Source organism: Colossoma macropomum, unplaced genomic scaffold, assembly GCF_904425465.1.
Source record: "Colossoma macropomum unplaced genomic scaffold, Colossoma_macropomum, whole genome shotgun sequence".
NCBI classification, from domain to species: domain Eukaryota; kingdom Metazoa; phylum Chordata; class Actinopteri; order Characiformes; family Serrasalmidae; genus Colossoma; species Colossoma macropomum.
Window position 1 is genome coordinate 10,166,043 of NW_023494785.1, and position 14,203 is coordinate 10,180,245.

General features: G+C 39.2%; 1 protein-coding gene across 2 annotated transcripts in view; it reads left to right on the top strand.

The window, feature by feature from the left end:
* Nucleotides 1–14,203, top strand: part of fars2 (phenylalanyl-tRNA synthetase 2, mitochondrial) — a 177,371-nt gene that overhangs the window by 9,632 nt on the left and 153,536 nt on the right. The gene's annotated exons all lie outside the window — the stretch shown is intronic.

Below are 14,203 nucleotides of genomic sequence, written 5' to 3' on the forward strand. Positions count from 1 at the left end.
GAGAGAGACGTCAATCTGTCAACCCATTAGTGTCAGCTTCAAATGCAGCCGTGTGTGCCTCTATTTGAGTTTCGACGAGTGCTGGTTTTTGTATGATGGAGTCAGCAGTAGCAGAAGCACTCCCCATGTGGCTCTCTCCGCCTCCTGATCAGCTCCAGGAACCGTGCAGCAGCCGCTGTGGGGAGCGGAATCCTGTTATTAGTGCAGGCCTGGGTTTCTTAGCTCAAATTAAACCAGTCCATCTTCACTCTCTGCCCTGTAGCTGTTCATCAGTCAGCCGTCCAGGGTGATGCCTTTTAAGCCATTCGTGAACACGTACGTGAGGTGTGATCATCTAAATGGATTTGGGGTTGTTTTGCCTCTCCCGGAGTTCTTCCAGTATCTGTCTCTATGATCACGAGTACATGTCCTTTAATCCTTGTTCCAGCGCCACAGGGGAGAATGACTATAAAAGGGCCCATGTCCAGTAGCATTCTTGTGTTTTATTCAGGTCCTCTTATGATGTTAGTGTGGTTTATGTGCAAAAACAGCCATAATTCATTTTTACCTGACCACCTTTCCGACCCCTCTTCATCCCTTATAATTAAACAGGCTCTATTTGTTACTGACCCTTTAAAAGTGGTAAATGTAAAATACCTCTGTTCTGATTGGTCGCAATGTATTTTGCCTCATTCAGAATGCAGTACAAGCAGAAACACTCCTTATGACTCCTTAGGCTGGGCATTGTTCAAAATATTTCAATACCGATACCTTGACTTAAATGCAGATTCCTGATTGATTTGATGCTGGTACCGTTTTGAAATTACAAACCAGAAATAAGTAAAAGGTGCTGGAGATGAGAATATTTACTGACCGCAAAGGATCAAAAAGTTCTGACATTTGTACCATGCATGCGTAAAGTATTTTAGACAGCCAATCAGCAGTCTTGATTTTGGAACAGGCATGTTCCAAACACGTTATCAGTGTTTTTTGAGCAGCGGTGACAGGCCAGATCATGCCAAGCCCCACCCCCCCAACCTGTAGATGGTTTCTATATACATCTATATAGTCGAGTCACATTTCTATGACTACCAGCTAATATCCAGAGTATCCACCGTGTGCATCACGGACAGCAGCTACACGGGCTGGGAGTGACTCATTAAGGTCCTGGTAGGTTGTCAGCAGGCATCTGGAGCCATGCTGACTGGAGTGCATCCTACAGCTACTGGAGGGTGCGTGGGGGAGGATCCATAGAGCGAACACGCTCAAGGTGGTCCCACAGATGCTCAATTGGGTTCAAGTCTGGGGAAATAGGGGGCCAGGGTAGTGCTTGGACAGTCTTGGTCATGCTCTTCCAACCCATGTTGGACATTTCTAGCCGTATAATGTCTCATTGTCTTGCTGGAAGATCGCATCCGCCCCAGAGAAGACAGTCAGCATGTATAGGTGTACATGATCTGCAAGCATGGATTCATACCCAAATCAGCTGAGAGTGCCTTCCACACCTTATATACCCACCAAGCCAGCTCACGACATGTGACCGCCATCGAAAATAGGAAATGGTCATAATAATGTGACTTGACTGTATAGAATCCGTTTTAAAAGGGTTCTATATAGCACCAAAAAGGGTTCTTCTGTTGTTACAATGTCAGGCTTTTTACAATGGACGAACCATTTTTTTTATGCTATATAGAACCCTTTTCAAAATGGTTTTATAAAGAAGCTTCTACAGCACGTTCTCCATCAGTCTGAAGACCCCTATAACGATGCGAAAAAACCCTTTAATCATTCAAAGCGTTCTTTGAGTGTTTATGGTTCTATATAGCACCATTTACTAAAGAACCCTTGAGGAACCATAATTTTTAAGTGTGTAGCATTAACATATTACAACAAGCAAGTAGCCAGGTTTGCACAGAATAAAACAGATAAACAGCTCCTTTTGACCCACTTTATTTGTGTTCGGACCACTACTGTCCACAAAAGTCCATAAAATGTAAAACTCAGCTTAATAACATTGCAAAATAAGGTCGATCCAATGTCCTTACAGTGTGCTCATTTGGCCAGTTCACTAACTACAGCTTGCTAAAACTGTCTGAATAGTCCAATACACTGACAACCGTTTAATTCGGCACTTGGCTCAACTCAGCTCTGACTGTTCGTACAATGTGCGTCCACTTCCTATAACTGTCGTTTCAAATTAAAAGCCCTCTGTAGAGTTTTGTAATTGCAACTTTATGACATTTCATAAAATTCTAAAGCAGTGGCGGCAATAATTTTGCAGCGGTGGGCCACTGCTGCAAAGCATCGAGAGGAAACACTGCTTACTGGCTGTCGGATGCTAAGACTGACTAATTCAGTGTTGGAAGACGATACTCTGTAGTAGTGACGTAACTTTGTTACCCTACTTATTATGCCAGCCCTACTTATTACTTTGTTGTAAATGGTATGTAAACTGCTGTAGGCTGAATTGGTGGATATATGTAGATTCATTCGTTTTTGTGAGATCAGTGAATTCAAAATGTGCTTCTTTTGCAGCTTAGTTTCCATATGATTGTACGCACTGGGGAGAGAATGGTATGTTTTGAAACATTTAACAATGTCCACATTCTCCATCAGGCTGTTTTAGTTCATAAAAGTAAGTTTTCCATGATAGGGACACTTTAGCACTTCAGTCTTGCAGCGACTGCGGAGGACCATCCAGCAAACAAATCAATGTGAGAAACAATAATAAGGAGCGCTAATACACCAGGCACACTGTCTGTGATCTATCCAATTAAGTCCAGAGGGTATTGGGTGCTGTCGATTGAGGTGATTCTGTGCAGTCAAACGAAATTACAGCGAAAGCACTAATGAAGAGAAGACATAGCCTGTGATCTCAGCAAATAAACCAGCAAATCAAATAAAGCAGAAAGTCTCACCTCAGGCTGAGCACATTTTCAGACTGTCACAGCACAAGCAGCCCAACAAGTTTCTACTCAGCACCAAAAGAAGGATGTATTCCCTGCTGCTTGTGTTTGCCAAGTATCATATGGTGTATTAGTCAATAGCATTCTTAGATATGCACTGATATGGGAATAGTGGACTGATGCAGATATTTACTGTATATATGTTTAAATCTGCTGATGCCGATACCAATGATGATACATAATCATTTATACAGAGTATTAAAACTGTTGTTTGTTGAGAGATACAACTGTTCTGCTGAGTACAATAAACACGTCATCAAAGATCAATCTGAAACATTGGTCAGATCTAAACATCTATCCAATGCCATTATTTTTCTAAGCAAATATCTGCTTAAAGATATGATTGATATTTATCAGTGTGATTCCAGTATCATTGTGCATCCCTCAGCATAGCTGGTAGACAGTTTAAACCAATACCTATTTGCAATGTTGTAGTACTTGAGTCCAGTCTCAGTCTTATCTCGGACCTGATCTTGTCTCGGTCTCAGGGTAATGTGGACTCTGGAATTGTTCTTGAGACCAGCTGAGGGCGATGCCTCCGTCTGAGGTAACTGGAAGCTGAACTGTTTTCTATCATTATTAAATATCAAAATCTGTTCACTGCAGCTTGAAAATGTAATTTATTCTTTCTATGATGCCCTAACTGGGAGTCATTTGTTTTTTTTGTTGATTCCAAAATTCAGATGTTCCTCAGGGCAGGTCGAAATGTCAGATTCAAGTGGTGCACAGAGAAACAGAGAGTTGCACTGTCTAGTTAATGTCTAGTTAATGTGAAATAATGTAAACAGAATGTGTGTACGGTATGAAATATGAGTACAAATTATAATACTATACAATTCTGTGCAATAGCAGTGAAAAGAGACTTAAGTGTCATTAAAAATGTTTACATGTATTTGTATCTAAGTATCATGCACACTGTGTATGTATACAATATAAGATAATATGCAATATATACTGTAAACTATATAGTACAATATACAGTCCTATCATATAGAAATTATTACTAGTATGTTTTTATTTAATAATAGAAATGAACGAATATTTGATTCATATTCATTTGACTTTAGGTGGTGATTCTGAATAAGTTTTAGAGAGGAAGGGACAGAATAACCTCGCCATCATTTAATCCCAATAGTTATAATGCTAAGTTGAACTAAGACTATAATATAATAATAATTAATAATATTTTGGGCTATATATGATAGTGTTACACTTAACAAAATACATAATAAAACCCAATATTATTTATTATTATCGTGTATAATGAATTTTAATGAACTTTAGACAAATTTCAGTTACAAAAGCAGAATGAAGTGAATAAAATGCAAACATTTTAGCACAGCAGCCAGTCGTCACCTAAACATTCTGCTCTTCTGGGGTGCAATTAAAATGTTATCAAATGTTGGTGTGAATGGTATGTCAGATCTAAAAATCTGTCCAATGTGTCCATATATATATAAACCAATGTGATTCTGCCGGTTACATACAGTGTTTTTACACTGCGGTCACTTAACTGCTGTGGTTCTTTCACAGCATGTTTCGTCGATGTGTTTGGGACCTGGGCCTCTAATGTGATTATTTGCTTTGTTATGCTCCATGGTGGGAATTCAGTCTTGCTCCCAAGTGGCCAATTGTGTAGCCGCCTTAGTCTTTTTTTTGTTGGTTTTGCAAGATGTAAGTAAATATATTAGCCAGTGGTCCCTTGGTAATGACCTTGTGTTGAAGTCATACCATTTGTTTATCTGTCACAGAGACAAATTAGCTGGTGTGATAATTGTTAGAAATTGCTGGAGATGCCCTGCGGTAAGGTAAAAGATCAGATCTGGACCGGTGGAACTTAACCTGGACTTTCCTGAGCTTAGAATATTCATTCATATTAGGACAGTTAATATAATGTACATTTTGTCCAGCTTTCACATTTTTGGAGTGCATGCTGGAAACATTCAGAACTTTTCTTTACCAACGTGGTTTGCACCAACTTTAACAGCTGCGTTTGCTGATGTGTGTCTCAGCACTGGATAGACTGCCAGATTAGGTAGCCATGCGTTCATAGTTCCTTCCATATTATAATGTTCATGGATGCTGTTCTATCCATATGTTATGGCTGTCATTTGCTAATAAATTGGGTGGATGTTAGCGCAGTAGTGAGTCTGTGGAGAGCGCTCGGCTCTAAGCTTATGAAGGCTTGTAGCTCTGCAGGGTTCTCCCATCTGCTCGCTAAAGCTCTTCCTGGCCCTGCTGGGCCCTCTGCATCAGGCCACGCCCGCAAATAATGCCCAGCACAGCCACCGCCATGCCAGCTCACTTTCTGATGTAACATGGGAAATGCCCCCCTGCCAACCCTCCATTCACTTCCTCTCACAATCGGTCTTCTTGCCGGGCCGCTACGCGTAGGAGTGAGAGCGTGATTGGAGCCGGGTGTGGCTCTGTAAGCTTATTCATCATTCATACTGAGATGGTTCGGTGCGGAAATTAGACTAAATGCGCTCTGTGGTTTGTTGCCATATATGGATGAACTTCCCCTGTTCATCCATACAGTTCTGTGCAAAGGTCTTAGGCACCTAAGCAAATTGCAAATTGTTACAACTCTTAAAAATGTATCTTGGCAGTGAGTTTTTATATAAAAAAATAAAATGAAATACAGTTGTGTTACTACCCTTTGAACTTTCAACATTTTGCTACTATAACTTCTTACTAAATTGTTTAAAAAGGATAATTTAAATAGGCATAATCGCCAAGCTACTATAAAGAACTTATTGCTAAGCATGGGCACATGGTTAAAACATGAATTTTGATTAATTATCCCACATTTATCGGCTATACGAATTGGGTAATGCAGACAGAAACAGATTAGTATGCCATTTTCAAGAAGGAACCTTTTACCTTTTTAAGATAAATACTCTGATACCTTTTTACACCACAGAATCAATCATGATAATCAGTAAGTGATTATCTATATATGTATAACTCAATTTTGACAAATGTCAGATTTGATTATTTGATTATTGAACAGTATTTATATGTATTGTATTTTTTTGAGCAAATAAATGCTTTACTGACACACACAGCAGTGTGCAAGTTTTAGGTCCCTTAGAAAATTGTTAAAAATTATGTACACTAACTGAACACTTTATTAGGAACACTATACTAATACTGGCAAGGCCTCTCTTTGCTCTCAACACAGCCTCAATCGTATGAATTCCACAAGATTTTTGACACATTCATTTGAGATTCTGGTCCTTGTTGACATGAGTTCATACTGCGAATTTCCTGTTCTACCACATCCCAAAGGTGTTCTGCTGGACTCAGATCCAGTGACTGGGAAGGACAGTCACTGAAGAACATTGAACTCTTTGTCATGTTCATGAAACCAGCTTGAGATAACGTTTGCTTTGAGGCATGCTGCATTATCATGCTGGAAGTATCCATTAGAAGACTTGGGGTTGAGGTTGGGTCCAGGGATTCATGCTGTTTGGTGCCGAATTCTGACCCTACCATCTTTGCGCCTCAGCAGAAATCGAGCTTTATCAGACCAGGCTACTATTTTTTCCAGTCTTTGTGCAGTGCAACCTCCACAGAGCCCTGGCCTTAACCCCACTGAACACCTTTGGGATTAATTGGAGCGTCAATTGCGATTGTCAGGCCTCCTTGTCCAACATCAGTGCTTGACCTCTCTCTCTCTCTCTCTCTCTCTCTCTCTGTATATATATATATATATATATATATATATATATATATATATATATATATATATATATATATATATAAATGTGTGTGTGTGTGTGTGTGTATATATATATATATATATGCTGTACTGATAAACAAATTTCACAATATGATATGTTTTCCCCTCACCCCAGTAACTGACACATTTGGTTGTTGTCTTTACAAACAGGTTAGCATATTTGAGGTATTAGAATAGGTATTTGATCCTTGCGTTAAGCAATGTTGTCACACCATGCAGTCTACCACTCTTTGCCCATGATTTTTGTACTTGACTGAGAAACCTGCCATTTAAAACTGAGAGCTGTGCAGTGAACATCCTATCACTTTTAGGAATATATGGATTGTGTTAAACAGAACTACACTAATCCAGGCTTTCTCCACACACAGAGTGTCCCATCACTTTGATGTTGTGCTCAAGTTGTTTGTCTCTGGAATAAGTATCATTTTGTTAAACTTGTTAAAATATATGACAATGTATTTGGACCAATTGTTAAAGTGTCCAAATACTTTCTGTCACATAACATTTTGAGTAAATCTTTAAGACAGCCTGTATAGTGGCATGTGCCTTGTTTTACTGATGCATTGAAATCCTCTGTGCATCATCCTCCTTTCCAGTTCTCATGCTGGCCTTTTTCTTGGACCAATTAACTGAACTATATTTTAATCTGGTTTGTCAGCGATCATCAATTTTTCTGTCTGGTGGTCATTTTCTGCTGTGGTCCATTAAGACCCGGCAGACACAGTCTTTAAGGATAGTTACCTCTATGTTGAGTGACCCATATAGGAATCATTGTCCTTGTTATACAGAGCCTCATTTCAGGGGACCATAAGTAATTGGACCATTGACTGCTAAGTTGATTCTTTGTCAGCCGCTAATAAAAAGTATAGAGTTGCTTCTAGATGTGGTATTTGCGTCTAGATTCTGCTGCTGTCCTTCATTAAGCTGAAACACCAGATGCAACCAAAACATTAGGAGTGTCAGAATCAACTGTTTGGTATATTGTTAAGAAGTAATTATGCACTGTTGAGCTTAACAGCTTCGCAGACTGTAACTGACCAAAGTAGCAGATGACTTAATGGTACTTTTAGTCATGAATAAAAACTGTTGATAACACTTCTTTTTAACCCTGCTACATAATGACATAACCATGCCATAAGCGTGCCATGGCAGATGACACATGCTGTTATGAGTTGCTTAGCAGATGTTGTTCAGTAATGTAAGTGTCATTTTACCATGACTAGTAATTGTCTTGTTAACAATGGGTATTTACTGAACATAATCTGTCATGACAATGTTTATGCTATGCTTATATCATTGTTCTGTAGTAGGATTTAAGTAAAGTATTATCAAACAGTTAAACAGACTAAGAACGTTGTCCAGGACATACGTACAGACGTATCAAAGACTACCACCAAGAGAAGATACATTAGCATGACTCCATAGGGTTTACTGCTAGATGCAGACTGTTGATAAGCTTCTAGAATGGAAAGGCCAGGTTACGGTTTATAAAAAAGTACTGAAAACTACAGTACAGTTCTGGGACAAAGGCTTATGGACAAACAAGATTAAGATCACACTATACCAGAGTGAAAGAATGAGGAAAGGAGAAAAGGAATTGCTTGTGATCCAGAGTATAGCACTTCATCTGTGAAACATCAGTGATATGACTGCAGACGGCAAGATGAATTCTGAAGTGTGCAGAAGCATTGCAACTGTTCAGATTCAGCAAAGTGCCTCAGAACTTTTGGAGCATCACCTTGCAGCAGGACGCTGCAAGTTTTTCAGGGTCAAAACGTGGAATGGTCTTGACTGGATGAATCAGTCACCCTAACTGAACTCCTCTGAGCATACATTTCACTTACTGAAGACTAGACTCAAGGCAGAAACAAGCAGGAACTAAAAATGGCTCATTACAGACCTGGCAGAGCATCACCTGGGAATATATCCAGTGTCTGCTTGCAGTCTTCAGGCATTCATTGACTCAAAATAGTTTGTAACAAAGTAAAAACCACGACAATTTTCAGATTGATTCATCATTCAGGGTCACATGGGCACCAGGCTGTTGCATCCATGGTTACATATGAGTTGCATTATGGGATGCAGTCATTAAGTGAACTGTATGTGGTCGTTCATGTCGAGCAGAGTCATAGCCATCCTCCCACCAACTGAAAAAGCACTGAGGATTTCTGGGAGATGTAGCAATACTGCATTGTAGGTTCTGTTGTTTTGCTGTGTTTTTGTTTGAAGTATTTCATGGTGTACAGTTGATGAAGACAGCATGACTGGTCCCCTTTAAAGGGGAATTCCACTGAAATTCAAATTCTGGAGGGCTGGAGTCCCGTCAGTTAATTACCAGGTTTAGTTGCAGTGTTAAGAGCAGGAAAATCACCTTTGAGGACCCCAACCCTACAGGACCACAGATTGTAAATGTCATTCAGAACTGATCTGAAATGCTGAGTTTGTAGAGACATTTACCAATTCAGGTGTCTTTCAATTTCTAATAAAGCCATGATGCAAGTATAGTGTTTTATATACTGTCCAAAATGAACACACACACACACACACACACACACACACACACATCATCTAAACCGCTTATCCTTCAGGGTCGCGGAGGGGTGCTGGAGCCTATCCCAGCTGTCATTGGGCAGAAGGCAGGACACACCCTGACCAGGGCGCCAGTCCATCGCAGGGCCTAAAATGAACAGCGAACCAAAAAATATCTTCTGAATTTTTATATATTGGTATTATTTTGTCTTTAAATGTTTTCAATATGTGGTTCCTATCACTGCTGTTGTGAACAATTCCGACTCAACAAACTTCTCTAGAATGGTGCATTTCACATTAAACCACTCTGAATGGCCTTATTTACATGTTAATGATTTAATTATGTAGAAATTTAGAAAAATCTTTGAATTTTTAACAACTACACTGTATATTATTGGTTTTCTAGGGCATCCAGTCTTAGTGGCAGGTCCTGTATGATTATCAGGTGTGCGTTTTCTTCTTCTGTTCATGTTAATGTCCAGTGACCTGTTCATAATGCAGTTTAAGCCAGAAGTAGACCGATTACAATGTTGCAGTCATAGCAAAGTTCTTCTTTTCTCAGAATGCAGTAGAGTTTGATTAAAAGAATATGTTCTTGAATCTCCGGGCCCTCTATGCCCTTGCCTTTTTAAAAAGATGCTTGTCTGTCTGTAGATTCTGCAGATTCACAGGGGGTCATGAACAAGGTCTTTAAGCCAAGGGAAGGACCTGCTAAGGCTTTTGCTTTTATTAAAACTGTGAGGTATTGTTATAAGTGAATCCTCCGGCTCGTAATATTCTTGTAATGTCGTGGGCTTGAGGAATGATAAGGTTAGAAGTGTTTTAAACTATGAACCTGAACGGTAGGTGAAAGGAGGGCTTCAGAGTTTGTCTATTATAGAAAACAAAATCATGAAGGTGAGTCAGCCTTTGTATCAAATTCTCATAGATTTGTGAAGTTGTGAAGGACCAACCAAGACAAATCCCTCCATTATAATAGATGAAGGCTCCGTTCCTAACTCGCGGAGTGGGAGCTGTGATCCGCATCTTGATGGTGGGTGCATCATGATGAATGGCCTGAGTGGTGTGTGTATGAGTGTGGATGTGTCTTGGAGCCTGGAACTTACAGACAGCAGTGGTGGAGTAGGGCAAAAGGTATTTGCATGATGGATGTGTAGCAGATGTAAGCAGTTTCAGCACACAGAGCCTTCGGGAAATCAGGATTTGGGGTTTCTCTGTGTGTTCGCAAAACCTAGCGAGAGCCCAGGGCAGTTGGGGTCTAGGTGGGCTGTGAGTTATCACCTGTACAGGTACAAACTAACCAGTGTAAGCTAAGATTTGAAAGACCTTCTTACATTCGTTAAAATGCAGGCTCCTAAATGGTACTTGTCTTGGATGTACAGTTCTTGGGAAGCTCTTTCATTGATAGGGCCTTTACATTATGTGGTGATTCTTTAAACGTTTGTCACACTAACACATCTTTTGAAAAGTTCTTTAGGGAATCAAAAGTGGTTCTTCAGTGGCATTGCTCTGAAAGGTTTTGTGGAACTTTTATTTTTAAGCATGTAATTAATTACCCACCACATTATTGGTGGTGTCCTACACAGCCACATAAGTCTATTTTACAGTTAGCCTGCTACAGGTGGAGAACTAACTAAGTAGCTTTATTATCACTCATGCGATAGTCTAATTTTATTAGACATGGTTTTGTACAGCATTTGATGCAAGAAAGTCTTTTGCCATTGAGTAACACAAGGTCAGCAATTCCAACAGCCTTGCAGTGGCCTTGTCTACAGTATTATTGTTCTCAGTAGCTTTAAAACAACTGGAAACATCATTTCATCAGTGAATGTACAGCTGTATTCAGATTGGATTTGTTTATCAGGGGCGTCTGCAATACATTTGTACACAATTTCCTTGTCTCTCTCGTCTGGATGGCAATGGAAGCACTGCAGGACAAGTGAGTTTCTAGTGGGTTGTATTTTCAACTAATCCAGACGTTTGTGTTAAACATGGTTAAACGGTCATAGAAAACAAAGTTGATATTGCGAATATAAATTGCGGCTTTATTTTTTGTGACTGCTATTATAATTGCCCCTTTAGTCAGTCTGTGAGATCTCACTCTTCTGATGTGTTTAATATGGATATTCAAGCAAGGAGACTAAATATGGTGTCCAAGATAGTTATTTTCCTGGTAAATGCCTAGAAAATTGGTAAAGGTGAAGATGTTTGTTAGGACGGGAGTTTGGTGATAAACAGCAGGTAATTCAATCTGTAATTTTCTCAGGGGAGAAGTTCACTCATTACTTTCTGGAAAAAGTAATCTCACTGGTCATTTTCAGTGTTTATTTAGAATAATAATTTATTAATGGTCTAAAAACAGCTCTCTCAAAATCTTTATGAATAAAATGTAAAGTTTATAGAACTGTTTCTGAATGAAAATCAAGTTTGGCCTGTTTAGGTGAGGTTGGTGGTCTCTCTTCTTCAGCATGGAGATCATTTTCCATCAGTGTCATATTAGCATGATTAGATGATTTGACTGATTGCTTGCTGAGTTCATGGCTCCTCCTGCTGCTACAGGCAGCACACATGCATGCAAATCACATACAAGCACAGGCACGAATAATTTGTATACCTTTCACTATTTGTCTATCAAAATAATTAGTTTGTCCTCTGCTTCATTGTGTTTGGTGCTGCATCTCCAAAATCAGCTTAAACCAGGCTTCGTTCATCGAGCTGTGTGAGCATGGTGCTTGAAAAGTACGCTGACGCAGTGGCACTAGATCCCGCCTGATGAATTGGTGTGCTGATATTATCAGCCGATACAAGCTAGTTGCAGATAAAGTGGCCTCGGCGTTCATAATGACCAATAAATGACATTTAAAAAAGAAACGGAGAGGACTTTTGGTGTTGTCGCTGTGTAGTTTGTCCATCAGGGGGCACTCAACTTCCCTGCTGACAACACACGTGTTTCAAACACCACAAATCACAATCAGCTGTACCAAGCAGAGTCGAGCAGAGTGACTTTACTCAAAAAAGATTATCAGCATTCGTGGTATGTTGATGAAGACTTAAATAATATTAAACATATTCCCATCACTTCTCCTCTTAGCCTTAAAAAGCCTGTAAACATTCACGTCAGCCATGCCTCCTTTTGCTGCAGTAACGTGAAAGCCAGTATCCTCGGTCAGACATGTGAATTGGCCTATGTTTAACATTACGGTAGTTGATGAAGCTGTAGTCAGCGTCTTATTCACCAGCTCCTTGTTCAAATTTTCCCGTTCCACCTTAAATTGTGCAGCAGTTACATTCTGGCACCTGAGGCTACTGCTGTTACTGCTGCACCATTTAAGGTGGAACTGGAAAATTCGAACAAGGAGCTGGTGAACAAGAAGCTGACTACAGCCTCACGCCTAAATGAAGTTATGGTTAATGTATCTGTGACTCGTGTGTCTGTAGTTATTGTCGTCATTGGAAATGGTTAAACTAGAGGGGACACATAAATAATCGTGAGCTGAACAAGTATCTACCATTTTGTGTGTGTGTGTGTGTGTGTGTATTGTAATGGTACTATGTTGTTAGAGTGCAGAGTGCATTGATATGCTGTAAGATGTTATTCACTTTACCACAAGTTGCAAATAATGAAAAGAGGCTGAACCTCTTGAACTAAGTATGCTGACTATACATTATGCTGTTTGGGGTGGTTTGAACATGTGGGCAGGATAACTCTGCCACCTTCATTACTAAAACCATCCCAAGACCTGTGGCTGCCATCTCCTCCAATCACACGCCTCCTTGAGCACAGGCTCATTCTTTGCCAGTGCGATCCCGCCTACACGCTTCCTGAAACTAACACTCAGCTCCAAGAAGCTCAGGTGTTGCTATTTTCGTGTGGCTTCGCTCCTCATCCTCCTGAACCGAAAAGTCTCAAATGGATCTCTTTGGGACAGATTGATAAAATGCAGTGCCAGATTTTCTGTGACAGTAAGGGCAAATACTGTGACGGTAACATGTTTGCTCATTCATAAACGAGGATTACCGTTTGCCCATTGTGCGGCTCACACTATTATCTGTTTAAATATGGCGGTACCGGTTCATAACATGACATGGTCCCACAAAACATATTGCCTGAATCACGCTGATGGGAATTTTAAAGTCAATTCAATTATATTTTCTACAATATTTCCAAACATGTTTGGTCACATGTATAACAGATCATGCATACACACGCTTAGCTGATTAACTGATATGTTTAAAATAAATGTTTTGTTTGTTTGGACAAATGACAGACCTTCTAACTGCTGTTATAGAAGTACAGAGGAGAAAAAAGTCTTGTTCAAAGCAGGATTTCAGATCAGCAGGTTTAACTGGCACTGTACTGAGAACCGCCTCTTCTTCCTGCATCAGATTCCATGTGTGGTGAATCCCCTTCCTGTGTGGGGAAAGTGGGTTTGGAAGTTGGAATCCAAAGAAGTGAGGAGTAGTTTAACATATTGAGACTTATCTTATGTTTGAATTGATTTTCAAGCATTTCAAGTGGTTTGGACTTTTACAAATGACTATACACAAAAAAAAAGAAAATTAAATTAGTTAATTAATTTTTCACTTGTGTAATTAAAAGTGAAAAATAACAAATTTACTAGTTAAAAAAGCATTTCATACAAGTAAAAATTAAATGTTTAATATTCAATGTTAAATATTCAAATTCCTGATATCAAGAGTAAATATTTACTTGATGAAATTTAATTTTCACATTTAAACGTAATTCATGAGATAAAAGCTGGACAGGAAATAAAAGCTAAAATAGCTGACATAGTAATTAGAATTTTAGCATGTTAATTAAGAAAAAAAACAAATGTTAATCGTTGTTGGTAAAATTATTACTGTGATTAAACACTATACATTTGAAAAGGGCTTAAATTATTGTTGTTGTTTAATTGAGAAATTAAATTTTACATACTAAAACATAATTACTGTATTTAAACGTTGAATTTTTAAGGTGTCT